At 55.6% G+C, this 13408-nt stretch overlaps 1 protein-coding gene across 7 annotated transcripts in view; it reads left to right on the plus strand.

Moving 5' to 3' along the window:
• Positions 1 to 13408, plus strand: part of Pitpnm2 (phosphatidylinositol transfer protein membrane associated 2) — a 125379-nt gene that overhangs the window by 12365 nt on the left and 99606 nt on the right. The gene's annotated exons all lie outside the window — the stretch shown is intronic.

A 13408-nucleotide genomic window follows, 5' to 3' on the forward strand; every position in this document is an offset into this window, starting at 1 on the left:
TCCCATGCTTCTTGGGGCACTTACTCTGTGCCGGGTCCATACTTCATTGTACCACTTTGGAGTTAGCCCACTGTACAGATGGGAAAGCGGAGGCCCTGGGAGGCAAGGCACTGTCCTCAAGTTCCTGTGGCACCTAGATTCAGATCCAGCCTGGCTCTGGTCTCTGCTGATCTGCTGTTTTTGATAGTTTGCCATTGGGGACCTGTGTGGGGGTTAACTACTAAATAGCCCGCTGGGCTCCTGTCCTAGGACTGGGGTACTGTGGGAACGTTTTGGTTTTGGCTGGTGAGCCTGTCCCGGGAACACCTGGAGAAGGAGCCGTCTCACTGTCAGCCTTGCGGGGAGCCAGCACCCGTGGCCTGCCAGGAAGGGTATGTTTGCGTGTCCAAGAACACTGGTGCCCCGAGGGCCTTCCGGGCTGCCCTCGAGAAGCCTGTTGGACTGCAACCTTGGCTGCACAGGGGTGGACAGCGTCCCAAGCGGGCTGTGTCCTTCTTGCCTCTCAGAGGCCTCTTCGAGGTCAAGGTATCATCCAGATCCTGAGCTGCTCAGAGCCCCACACAGCTAGAGCCCAACAGATGGGGCTTCAGCAGGTAGAGGGTCTATTTTTAGCCCCACAGCCTCTGTCACCTGGTCACTATGGAGATACTGGGCCAGTGCGTCTCCTCCCAGGGAGGAAAGGGGTCCTGTTTGCTTCCTGGGACTTGTGGGTCAAGGCCTCCGTCAGCTTGCATGTGTACCCGTGTGTGAGAGGCGGCAGACAGACTGGGAGAGACAGACAGTGACGGAGACGGGAAGGTGCTGCCTCTGCGCTGAACTGTCCCTGGGGCTGGGCCCTGTGTTTGGGCAGTGCCACGGCTGTCTCTTGGTTTGGCTCAGGAGTCTGGGGGCCTGATTTGAGCAATGCTGTGTGACCTTGGGCCAGGTTGCTTAACCTCTCTAGACCTTCATGCATGACAAGTTGGGGTGGCAACTCCCGCCCTGCCTGCTTCTCTGGATCTGGTGACATCATTAATTGGAACAACTTCCAGTCCACGGTGAGAAGCAAGCGCTGTGTGTGTGTGTGTGTGTGTGTGTGCCAGTAATGATTGTGTTGCTAGGGCCGTCCTCAGGAGAACATCCAGACCCCCTCCGCCCACTCCTCGTCTTTCTGCTCTTTTATTTTGCCTTCTCCACTTGAAGACAGAGAAAGAGGAGGTTGAAGGGGAAGATGTTCCAGTCCCTTTTGTACTTTGTCATAACAGATATATCCAGGAAGGGTGAAACAGTCCCCCCACCCCATCTACCTTGGTGTCCTCGTTAGAGCTCATAAAAATCTGACATCGTGTCAGATTCACAGCCCCGCCCACGGTGTGCAGTGACACTCAGTGCATGAGCTCCTTTCCCATGGTGGACATAACTGAGGCTCAGAAAGGTTAAAATGTGCATCTAGAGTCACACAGCCAGAACCGAGTCCCCAGAGTCCACGCCAGCATTTGTTCTTTGCATTGCTGTGCAGACTGGAGGGGAAAAAATGGACATAGCAGCAGGCCCTGGAGCCATGCTGCGCCCCTGGGGGACCTGCCTCTGCCCTCTCTTTAAGATCTCAGATTCAACTGTCGTCCAAATTAAGAAATAAGATGGAATAGCAGGTGTTGGTGGGGATGCAGGGATGCGGGAAGGCTCCGCGGAAAGGAGTCTGGCAGGTCTTCACATATTTAAATTCAGAATCACATGTAGCCAGCAATTCTGCTCCTCAGTCAACACCCAGGAAAAGTGAAAGCAGGAACTGAAGCAGACACTTGCTCACCAGGGTTCATAGCAGCACTGTTCATAGTAGCCAAGAGGAGAAAACAGCCCAAGCACCCAGCAGCAGATGAGTGGTTGCTCCAGAAGTGGAATATTATTCAGCTGTGAACAGGAATGAAGCACTGATACCTCCTCCTGCTCGGATGAGCCTTGGAAGCTTGATGCTGAGTGAAAGAAGCCAGACACAGAGGACAAAACAGCATGATTCCACTTACATGTGGTCCCCGAAGAAGCAGAGACAGAAAGTAGATTAGAGCTTACAGTGATAGGTGGAGGGAGATGGAGCTGTTGTTTAACGGGCAAAGCGCTTCTGTTTGGAATGATGAAAGTGTTCTGGAGATAGCACACTTAAAAGTGATTGAAATGGTGACAAATGCAGTGGCATATATCTGTAATCCCAGCAAGTCGAGAGGCTGAGGCAGGAGGATCTCAAGTTCAAGGCCAGTGTCAGCAACTTAGCAAGGCCCTAAGCAACTTAGCAAGACCCTATCTCAAAATAAAAAGGGCTGGGGGTGTGGCTCAGTGGTTAAGCACCCCTGGGTTCAATGCCCATTACCTCCCCCCACCAAAATAAAAATGATTAAAAATGGGGGAAAGAAAAAAAAGTGACTTCAGGCTTTCAGGGTTGTTCATGGATACTCGTAGAACCTCAGGTAGCAAGTGGGGCCAGATCCTGCAGTTGGGGAGCCTTGCTGCCCCCGGCATGGGGAGAGGTGCCGCCCCTGCAGCCTGCCCACGACCTCCCACTCGGCAGCGCCCTGAGCTCCTCTGCGGGGTGTTCCTGGCAGTTACCGTGCGGCACGGGGACCTCTGTTTCTGTGGAAGACTGTGCCCTGACGCCGGGCATGTCCCTGTATGGCTTTCACTTGGCCTCACACAGTGGAAAGACAAACACCTTTTCAGGGGGCAGATGCCACCTGCCCACAGTCCCTGGGTCCCTTGCTGCAGAGTAAGTGGGAGATGGCAGTGCCGAGGGGCACCAGCTGCAGGCTGGGCAGCAGGCAGTGGGTGGGCAGAGGATCCCCAGGTCCCATGCAGGTAGCCTGAGTCTGGAGCCTTGCTGTGCCATGGAGCTGCTGGGGACCTTGAGCTGGTCCTGTGGGAGCTTCTGTTGGCTGCCTCTGGCTGGACCTGGTCTTCAAGGAGAATGTATGGGAGTGGCCGGCACCGTGCTTGTGCCCCCCAGGGATGGACAGCATGTGGATTCATCCCTGTCTGGCAGGGGTGGGAAGGGCCTTCCTTTTCAGCAAGCTGTTACGGTCAGCCGGGGCTGTCGGCACCTTCTGTCAGGACTCTGGCAACAGGTGGCCTGGACATGTGGTGGAAGGGCGGCCAGTGGGCAGGGCAAGGCCCCGTGACAGGGGAAGGGGCAGTGTGCTTGAGGGCGCCCTATGGAGCTAGGCTTCTCCTCGGCCTTGTGGAGTCCCCTGCTCCAGCACACCCATGGCGCCCTCCCTGAGGTGTTTCTGCTGGTGTCCCAGGGTCCCCATAACAAAGTACTACAGACCAAGTGGCTCCAGCCCACCCAAATTTCTCATCTCACAGTTGGGAGACCAGGAGCCCACCTCTAGGGTGTTGGCAGGGTTGGCTCCTTCTAGAGGCTTCCATGCCTCTCCCAGCTGTGGCGGTGGCAGCATCCTTGGTGTCCCTTGACTTGAGGACTAGTGGATTCACTCTGCCTTGGTCATCGTATGGCCGTCTCCTGGTGTCTCTTCCTCTTCCTCTTCCACTTATTCGAACCCAGGGATACTTTACGTAGAGCTGCACTAGCAGTCTGTTTTGTTTTTTATTTTGAGACAGCATCTCACGAAGTTGCTCAAGGCCTCGATAACTTGCTGTGGCTGGCCTTGAACTTGGGATCCTCCTGCCTCAGCCTCCTGAGTCACTGGGATTACAGATGTGAGCCACCAAATCTGGCTCTCTTATAAGGGCACCCATCTCTTATAAGGACATCCTGAGGACGCATCCCACCCTGGGACCTCCCCTTAACTAATTCCACCTGCAACAACCCTATTTACAAGCATGTGTTTCTGAGAAGGAAGTGAATTTGGGGGCTCTTCAACCCAGAATGGCTCTGTGCTCGCTGCATGAGTGACTTAAAAGCCACCTTGTGGGTCTGCTTAGATGTGTGCATGCAGAAGGGAGGCGTGTCTGGTGGCCTGGGCATGCCGTGGGGTGGCTCCCACATCGTACCCTCTTCCTGTCCAGGCCCTCCTGCCCCTGGCCTCTGCATCCTGAGCACACCGCACTGGCTAACTCCTGACTCCGCTGGTTCTTGAGGTGGGAGCCTCAGTGCCTTTTGGGGGCAGGCCATGATGTGCGGGCTCTCTGCCGAGCTCTCAGAGTCCTTGTGTTTCTCTTCCCTCCCCTTGGAGCCAAGAAGGACGTAGGGATAGCCCCGTGACCTTGGGCAAACCAGCTCCCGCTCTGAACTCGCCTTCAGACTGCAAGTGAAGGTAGCTGACCTGGGCATCTCAGAAGGTGCCGTGCAGTCTGAATTTCTTCTACTGTTTTGCTGCTGAGAAAACTGTCAGCAGGGAAGTGCACCCTGGGTTCCCCCACAAGCCAGGGCCCCTGATTCCCACCTTGTCCCCGACACTCTGTGCCCCTTCTGTGATGAACCTGGTTCACACATGGGGTCCTCACTGTGTCCTGCATGTGACACAATGATTCTTTTTTTTTTTTTTAATATTTCTTTCTTTTTTTTTTTGGTGTAGATGGACACAACGCAATGCCTTTATTTTTATGTGGTGCTGAGGATCGAACCTGGGTCCCACCCATGCTAGGCTAACGCTCTACTGCTGAGCCACAATCCCAGCCCGATACAATGATTCTTGAGTGCTCACCTCTGTTCCCCAGGGTGCACACTGTGCAGGGGTGTGCACGAGCGTGCGGTCTTTCCTCTGTCCCTCTCCTCCCGGGCAGGAGCTCCCTGTCTCCCCAGCACAGGGCTCATCATGCGGGGTCATGGAACACTCTCAAAATCATAAGTAGGGCTGGGGCCGCGGCTCAGCGTAGAGCACCTGCCTCGCACGTGTGAAGCACTGGGCTCGATCCGCAGCACCACATAAAAATAAATAAATAAAGATTAAACAAAATTATGAGTAGGTGGATAAACACCAGGATTTTATTACAAAAGAGAGGAGGGGAAGGGTAGAGGCCAGGAAGATCCGCGGAGTTCGGCACCCATCTCTCTAGAAACACAGAGGCCGAGGGGCAGGCAGCGAGTTCACAGTGGAGCCTCTCCGGTCAGCCCTGACTTCGTGCCAGGGCCTGTCCGAGGGACACAGACTACCCCAGGTGTCACCTCAAAACAGGGTCAGGGCCAGCGTCATCCAGAGAGCCGTGCCCTGAGAGGCATTGTTTTGCAGTCTATGGCCAGGCACCATCACCCCCTGGTCATCGAACCTGGCTCTCATCATTAATTAATCTTTGTTCTAGATTCAGGCTGAGGTGGTGGTCAGGAGGAGGTGGGACCTAATGGAGGGGCGGCTGCAGGGTGCGTGTTCTGAGGGGACGCAGTGGTCGCCTTGGGCTCTCACAGTAGGTAAACTGGAAAACAAGCAGAAGAACCACAGTGAGACCGTGTGGCAGCCCGTTTAAAATAACTCGCAGTGGCTTTCCAGTGCGTCAACGGAAACACTGGGTGAGCTTGACTCGAAGGAGACCTCTGACACCTGTGTGCTTGGGTGTCAGCAGCCACTGCCCTGTCATCTGGTTCAGTGAGTGACACGCAGGCAGTTGGAGCCACTGCTGCCTCTCTGGTGCCTCCTGGGACCCAGCATCCCAGAAGATGGGGGGACAGTGGTGTGTGCGGTGGGGTGCAGAGTGCTCAGGTCTTCCATCAGGATTATTCTGAGGAATCTCCCAGAATGTTCTGGAACACATTTGCAAACACTTCCATTGCATTATGGAGGCCAGACACCCATGATCTGCATCCTGAAGGATGACTGCAGTCCCAGCACAGATGAACCATCCTCTTCATGTTCTTTGAGGGAGGCTCTCAGAATGTCCCTTAACTTCACGGGCCCTGCCCTGGCATCCACAAAGCGCCTGCTAGAAGCCTGAGATCCCCTGCAGGTTGCACCTGGCAGCCAGCTGTGCTCCTCCCCCATCCTCGTCCTCCTGGGGGCACTTCTCTCCTGGCTTTCCTTCAGTGGTGAATGCTGGAGGGGCGAAGGAGGTGGGAGGGTGATGGGGTGCATCCCCCAGTTTGCTCAGGATGAGCCCCTAAGTGGCCTCCCCTCCCCCTAGTTATTTTTCCTTCTCTCCCCCATGTGGTTTTGCTGCTTTTCATTTTCCCATATTTCAACCACAGGTGTTTGTATGGCTGCCCGAGGGGCCAGCGCCGTTCTTCATGACTGATGTCCCAGGGCTTTGCGACTGCGCTGAAGCTCCGTGGCCTTGGCCGCTCGTTGGCCCACTTCTTAGTGGCCGAGGTGGCTGTCATCCTGCCTGGCATGCTGGACTGAGCAGGAGCTGGGGGTTAACAGGGCAAGGGTTCCCCATACCGGGCACACAGAGTCCCCAGAGAACCCCTAAAGTATAGTCAGTTTGCCGGGGAGTCTGGCCCCTTCAGAGTTCAGTTTTCTGATTCTTTCAGACCATAGAAAACACTTTGCAGAATTAACAGTCTGTAACGTGCGTCCAACAAACGTTTTGAAATTGTTTGGACCCCTCATTATTTTCTTAGCATTCTGTTATTTCCAAAGAAACTTTAAATGTTGGCATTTTAAGACATAAAATAGATAAAATTTAAAAATTTTAAAGCTCTGCTCAACCCTTCAAACCTCAGCTCAGTCATGTGGCTGGTGGCAGGCGCTGCCCTTGGATATTCCTGAATCTGCTTTTGGAACCTAGACAGCAACTAATCAGGTGTTTCCCTGCCTTTCCTCCCAGAGCTCAGTTTTCTAGTTTGCAAAGAACATTGTTTTTCTGATGCTCGCCTCCAGTGTTCATTCACACAGTGGTTCACTCACTCATTCTTTTGTCTGTTAAAAAGAAATGACAAAGCATTGCGAAGACCACTTGTGTGGCGTGACGTGGTGCTGGGTATTGGCAAGGTTCTCAAGGTAAATTAGATTTGTCCCTTGATTTATGAAACCCTCAGGTATAGGTTACAGGAAAGTGATGGAGTGCACAAACCAGGGTCCTGAGCGTCACTTGGCAAGTGGTTTGAGCCAGTGGTGTCCTGGGCCTGGCACCCTCCCCGAAGGGCCCCGCAGTATACCCACACCTGTCTTTAGAGACAGCGACGTTGCTAGGCTTGTGTGTGTGCTTTCTGGGGGATTCTCTGTAGTATGAATATATATTATTTAAACACACACACACACACACACACACACAGAGCTGCCTGTGGCTGTGCGTCTGCTTTTTGACTTAACAGGATGTGAATCCCAGAGACAGCTCCTGTTGGTTCACTTAGAGTTGCCTGGTTCAGCTGCTCCTTCGTTTTCTTCCCCTTTCTTATTTTAATTTTTGGTATTGGGGATTGAACCCAGGGGTGCTTAGCACTGTGTCGCATCCCCAGCCATTTTTAAAATTTATTTTGAGACAGGGTCTTGGTAAGTTGCTGAGGCTGGCCTTGAACTTGCGATCCTCCTGTCTTGGCTTCCCCAGTCCCTGGGATCACAGGTGTGCACCGCCGCGCCCGCTGAAGTTGCCTGGTTCTTCTAGTGATAGGCTTAGCGTTCTGCGGATGGCTGCCCTTCACTGGACCAGCCAGCTCCCTGTTGGTGGGGTCTGCAGTGCTAGAGAGAGGCAGGTAAGCTGTAGCAGGGGCCTAGAGCAGGTGGGCCTCCTGCAAATGCAAGCTCGCACCTGCAGAACGCATTCCCGAGGTGCAGCTGCCAGGTCAGTGGGGTGAGTTCCTTCTGCTGGTGACAGTGATGGCTGAATTGCTCTCCATGAGGGGAGTGCCAGTGTGCACTCCCGGTTACAGTGTGTGAGTGCCAGCCAGTGGCTTTTAACCTCAAAACCCCAGACAAGGAAGAGCTTTTAAGTGAAATGAAAATCTGGAGCAATGTTCTGGGTGAGTAGTTCCTCCTTGGCAAGAGCTGCAGTGGTGGTGCCTGTGTGGGCATGACGGAGAGGGGGCCCTTGGGGTTTGGACGCTGAACTTCAGTCTGTGGTCTGGGGTCCTTCCTGGTGGGAGGCGAGGGTGGGCAGACGCTGCCTTGCCCCTCCTCTGTCCTCTTGTCCATCATAGCTGCTCTCTGGACACCCACAGGTCTGACCTGCTCAGAGCTCTGGGAGCTATGTGTAGGGGACACAGATGTGTCCAGGAGAAGGCTCAGCGGGACTCCACAGACCTGTAAAATGAAAAGTCGTTTTCCCAAGTATGGGCATTCCTCCCACAGAGCTGTAGCGTGCAGAGGTGACCCGGGGCTGGCAGGGCAGGAGTAATGGGCCTAGTGCTGGGCGGGAGCCGTTTTGGATGGCAGTGAAGTTTGTATAGCACCAAGGGCACTCAACTTGCCTCGAAGCTGCCCACCTCCAGCGACTTGGGCCCCTGTGCAGCTTGGCAAGTGTTAGGTCTACTTACCACACGCAGCTGCAGTCACTGTGGCCCCTGCCCCTGCATCAACAGAGGTACCGGAAGAGGCAGGGAAGGTCCGACCTCAGAATAGAGAGAGTAAATGGGGCTTTGTGAGCAGCCCAGCCCTCCACCATGCTGCTTTGGTTTCACCTTGAACCGCTGAGAGGCCGCTGGGCCTGGGGCTGCGGGCCTGCTCCCTGGGGTTGGTTGGGAGGCCAAAGGGAGGCAGTCGATGCCAGACCCAGAGAGGGTTCCCTAGAGGGAGCTCGGGTGGGGTCGGCCATGGCTCTGTGGCCAGAGACCCTGTTGTGCAACTGGGGAGGCCTGGGGCTAGCACCGTGTCCACCCTGGGGCATTACTTCCCTGTGTTTTAACGAGTGCACCCCCAGTGACTGCTGGATGTTTTGGAGTAGTGCAAGCAAAGCCTCAGTGACCTGATGGTCTTTGTTAGATTTTCCTGTTTCCTCAGAGGCTCAAATATCTGCAAAAAGAACATTTGCATGGCCCGCCTAGAAGCAGGGGAACAGAGCAGGTCCTGTCTGGGGCTACCTGGTGCCCCGCACAGGTGCTCAGAGGGCACGTCTCTGCTGGGCTCAGGTTCTGACCAGAAAGAAGGGACCTGGCTCTGCATGGCCACCCCACCTCAGTGAGGGGCTCGTGCTTTGTGAGTGAAAGCATCAGTTATCCCAGATGGTAGTTCTCAGGAGACGCAGCTGCTGAGTTCGCGCTGTCCCAGGGCGTGCCCATGACTTACTCACCTGGCCAGGGGTGCCTTTGACAGTGGATGAGCCTCCTGCCCCATCTGGCCAAGGGCTCTGACTTTGATTGCTGTCCTCTGTCCATAGGTGAGGTTTGGGGGCTTCACTCCACTCACTAGTCCAGGGACGGCCAGGGACCCGCTGAAGGGTGTGTGGCCTCAGAGCCCCTGACCTGGGCCAGCGCATCCCAGCACTCAGGAAGCTGCTGAGAGCCACGTGGTGAATGGACAGGCCCAGGAGGCAGGCGCTGCCCACGCTCGCACCCAGGCTGAGCCTTTGCTGGCTCCTTTGTTCTCCAGGCTTGGGACACTAAAGGTGGGGCATTTTAAATCTGAGCAGGAGACCATTAGGAAAAGACCTTGAACCTGGGAGCTCCTGCCCTGCTGAGCGCCCTGGGAAAGCCCTGTGCGTCCCGCCAGCTAGCGCTGTGGGGACAAACGCGCTCCTGGGCTCCTGGCCGTCAGGATTGGAGCCCACAGCCTCCGCAAGGGTGGTCAGTTCCTGCTTCTCGTTAGACAATTGCTGCTTCAGAACAGACTTGGAAGGGGACTGTCCCCCTATACTAAAAGTAAGAAAATAATAAAACAACCCACGTACATTCCAAACTTAAAAAGAAAAAAAGAAAAGAAAAAGTGTTTAGCATCAACCCGGGGAAAAATAAAACAATCCAGGGCACACCCAGGGGTGTAGGAACTCAGGAGCTCCCACTGGGCGACCTGAGGGCCACCGTCCTGCCCCTGCTGTGCCGCTGCGTGAGGCCCGAGTCCTGTGGAGCTGGCAAAGCATGGCAGAAGCTGTGTTGGGCAGAGTCCCTGAGGTGTCCCAGCGGTCCCTGAAGTTGCCAGGAGGGCTCTGTCCCGGTAACCATCACTGCCAGGTGCCCGTGGCTGGGGTGTGGGCGCGTGAGAGCCCTGCGTTCCACCTGTAACCCAGTGTGGGGTGGCAGGGACCGGGAATGGGTGAGGGCCACGTCTGGGTCCCTGCGGCCCGTCCCCCTCAGGGCTGAGACACAGTCCTCATGGAAGGGCCATGTGTTCACCAACACACCGCATCCAGTAGCCAGATGGTCCAAACAACCCATCGCGGCATGGTATGTAAATATTTTCCGTCATTATCATGGTGCTGCCATGTTCACATTAAGGAGGATTAAGAACTACACCGAGGCGTTCTCCAGCAAGAGCCAGTCAGGCTCCAGGCAGTGCTGCAGAGCCGCCCCTACACCCTGGAGTGGGCAGCTTTTGAGGTGATGTGGTCCCTGCTGGCTGGGCTCAGCTGTAGACTGTTCCCCTCAGAGCTCCTAACCCTGGGAAGTTCACCTCTCGTGACCTGCCATGCTTTCCTATTGGGTAGAGTGTGCTGACACAGCTTATTTCCCTCATTGCTTTGCCTACTAGGAAGCACACAGCTGGCATTTATCCTCATTTGCTTGTCGATCGTCCTCAGTAAGGAGTCTTAGCCTAGATTTGTCTTCCTCTCCTTTGGTTTCCTTCTTTGTTCCTCTCCTGGTTGGGGTGGTGGGGGATGTAGTGAGCCTGCATTGTACGGTTTCTGGGAGCAGGTGGCGTGGAACGGCATGAACAGGCCCCGCTGTCTGCCCAGTGTGCGATTGCCAGGTGCAGAATCAGCCTGTGTCTGGCCTCTGTGAATTACCAGCTACACTGGTGGCTCCGAGACGGGCCTGGCCTAGTTCTGCCATGTCTTTCGATGCCGATGGGTAGCATTAGTCTGGGGGATGGGTTAGTTAGGATAACTGGGGCTGACGGCTGGGCCACAGGGCCCTCGGCTAGTGAGTTAGGATAACTAGGGCCGGCAGCTGGGCCACAGGGCCCTCAGCTAGTGCTGAGGCTGCTCTTCACCCCTGGAGCTGTTGAATTGGACAGTGCTGTGCGGGTGGCCACAGTGGCCGCAGGTAGTGAATCAGCGACCTGGGCCCCTCCTACTGTGGTTGCACTGTCCCTAGGGTTTCCCTGGAATCCCACCCTGGATCTGTCAGTCAGCTGGTGGGTGCGGGGAGGGAGGCAGAGGGAGGGAAAGAGGGCACACATGGAGGACTGGGTGGGACGGCTGCAGGGCCAGGCCTGAGGGTGGTGTCCTCTTGTCCCAGGGCCTCTTTTAGCTCCAGGGGACTAAGGAAGAGGCAGTTGGAAAGCCAGATGGCGTGGAGCAGATGAACAATTCATGAAGGACATAGGGGAGGCCTCCAAGGGGACATCGCAAGGGTCCCAGTGAGTGTGTCTGCCCCTGGATGCAAGTCCTTGTTCTTGGTTCAGGGCTTGGGCTGTGTGTCCACGTTCTCATCTGTCAGGACCACAGGCTGGCAGAAGTGGGAGACATGGACAGGCCTTTTAGAGACCATCCAGCCCTGTCCTCATCTGCAGAAGGGGAGCCAGGGCCTGGCCAGGGGAGCCGACCCTCACAGAGTTGGTCAGCGGGAGCCCTGCTCCAAACCCCACCCAGGGATCCCCCATGGCACACAGGGCATCCTGTCCACATCTGCCCAGTGTGTGAATTCCTGCTCTGGTCAGGACGATGGGGAGTCTGGGAATGAAACCATGGGCTGACCATCGGGCTGACGGGTGGTGACCTGAGTCCTCTGTGGGGTCTCTTGAGAGGTTCTGGCCTTGGTGCAGCCGTTGACATTCATACCAGCCTTCTCCGGCAGCCACCCGGGACACCAGGAGTGGACGGTGGGTTCTTCCCAAGGCTGGCTTACGCGCTGCCCCTGGCAGTGACTCGTGTGTGGGAGAGTGAAAGATGTCCTTCCCACGAACCCTAGAGAACCTGACAGGGGCCTCTACCTCTGCAGTGGAGGGCTCGGACTCGGCCACTGTGTTGCTGCCATGTGGCAGTTTGGACAGGCTTTGTGGGGATTGTATCTCTCTGATCATGGGTGTCAGCTGGGACCGCTTGACTTGGGCTGAGCAGGCATTTCCCAGGTGGCCCTGCTCCTGTGGCTGGTGAGGTGTGCCTGCAGGTGGCTGGGTTCTTCACGGCTTCGTGACATCCAGGCAGGTGGCTCCCTATGCAGGTGGCTGCTGTCCCCCCAGAGTGGAAATGCAGAAGCATCCGATCCTGCCACTTTCCACCTTCCTGTTTCTTAATTTCTTTTACTGTGATAAAAATATACATAACATAAAATTGAACTCTTAGCCATCTTTAAATGCACAGCCAAGTGGCATCAAGTGACTACGCCATCATGCAGCCACCACCACCATCCATCCACAGGACTCCTTGCACAGAAAACTGAAACCCCGTGTCATTAGACGGAGCGGCCCTGGCTGGGCACCCGCCACGCCACTTCCTGGTCTCTGAGCCCGGCTGCTCTGTCTCCTCGTGTAAATAAATGGAGTCCTGCGGTGGTTGTCTCTTGGTGGCTGGTTGATCTCGCTCGGCACAGTGTCTTCCAGGTGCATCTGTGTCACAGCGTGGCTTGGAATTCCCTTATCCTTTACAGTTGTGTGCATCATATGGATGGAGCAGGTTTTGCAGGCCCCACGCAGTTGCCTGGGCTGCGCCCGCCTTTCCATAGCTGTGAACATGGCAAGCAGGTTCCTATTTGTAGGCCGCCTCTTGCCTCTCGCCTCTTGCCTCTCGGCCAGGGCCTCCTGTGGCATGGGTAGAAAGTTGGCACAGTGTCATTCCAACCCACTCTTGGTTGGAGGGCAGGCTGGATTCAAAGGGTGTGGCCACTGGAGGCCACCGGAGGAGCAGCCCATCACAGCCACTTGGGGAAGGATCCTGCAGACCTCTCAGGCAACCCCACCAAGGCCTGGCTCAGCCCGCCAAGGCTTCTGGAATGCACGGGTGCCGTGGCCCTGGCGCTCTGGGCAGGGCCCGTGGAGGAGCTCGAGCCCCAGCCCAGCTGTTCCCTCCCTGGAGGGGACTGCAGTTGCTCTGCGTCTTGCTTGCTGACGGCTGCACCTCGTATTACATAATCTGTCTTTCTGTGCTGCACCAGGCCCTGGTTACTTGTCAAAAGTTTCCAAAAGCCAGTTGTATCAGCTCCAGGCAACTGGGGGTGCTGCCTCTCCCTCATAGTATTAGTCACTCTGTACTTGGCTAAATTTAACTTTTTATCATCCAAATGATATTTTTGTGGGCTTGGGATTTTACATAATGCTACCAACTGCTGCAGGCTAAGAATTTCTCCTTTTTGTTATGCGTGTGCGCGCTTGTGCATTGTGCTGGTTTTTTCCCCTGTGAACTTGCACACTCAATACTTGCACACTCAAGCAAGCACAGCTGGGTTCCTTCTCTCCAGCTCTGCCTTCCCAGGTCTGGGTTTCATGCCTCCAGGCTCTGCCATGGCCGCCCACCCACTGGG

This window comes from Marmota flaviventris, chromosome 1 (assembly GCF_047511675.1).
Source record: "Marmota flaviventris isolate mMarFla1 chromosome 1, mMarFla1.hap1, whole genome shotgun sequence".
Classification (NCBI taxonomy): Eukaryota; Metazoa; Chordata; class Mammalia; order Rodentia; family Sciuridae; genus Marmota; species Marmota flaviventris.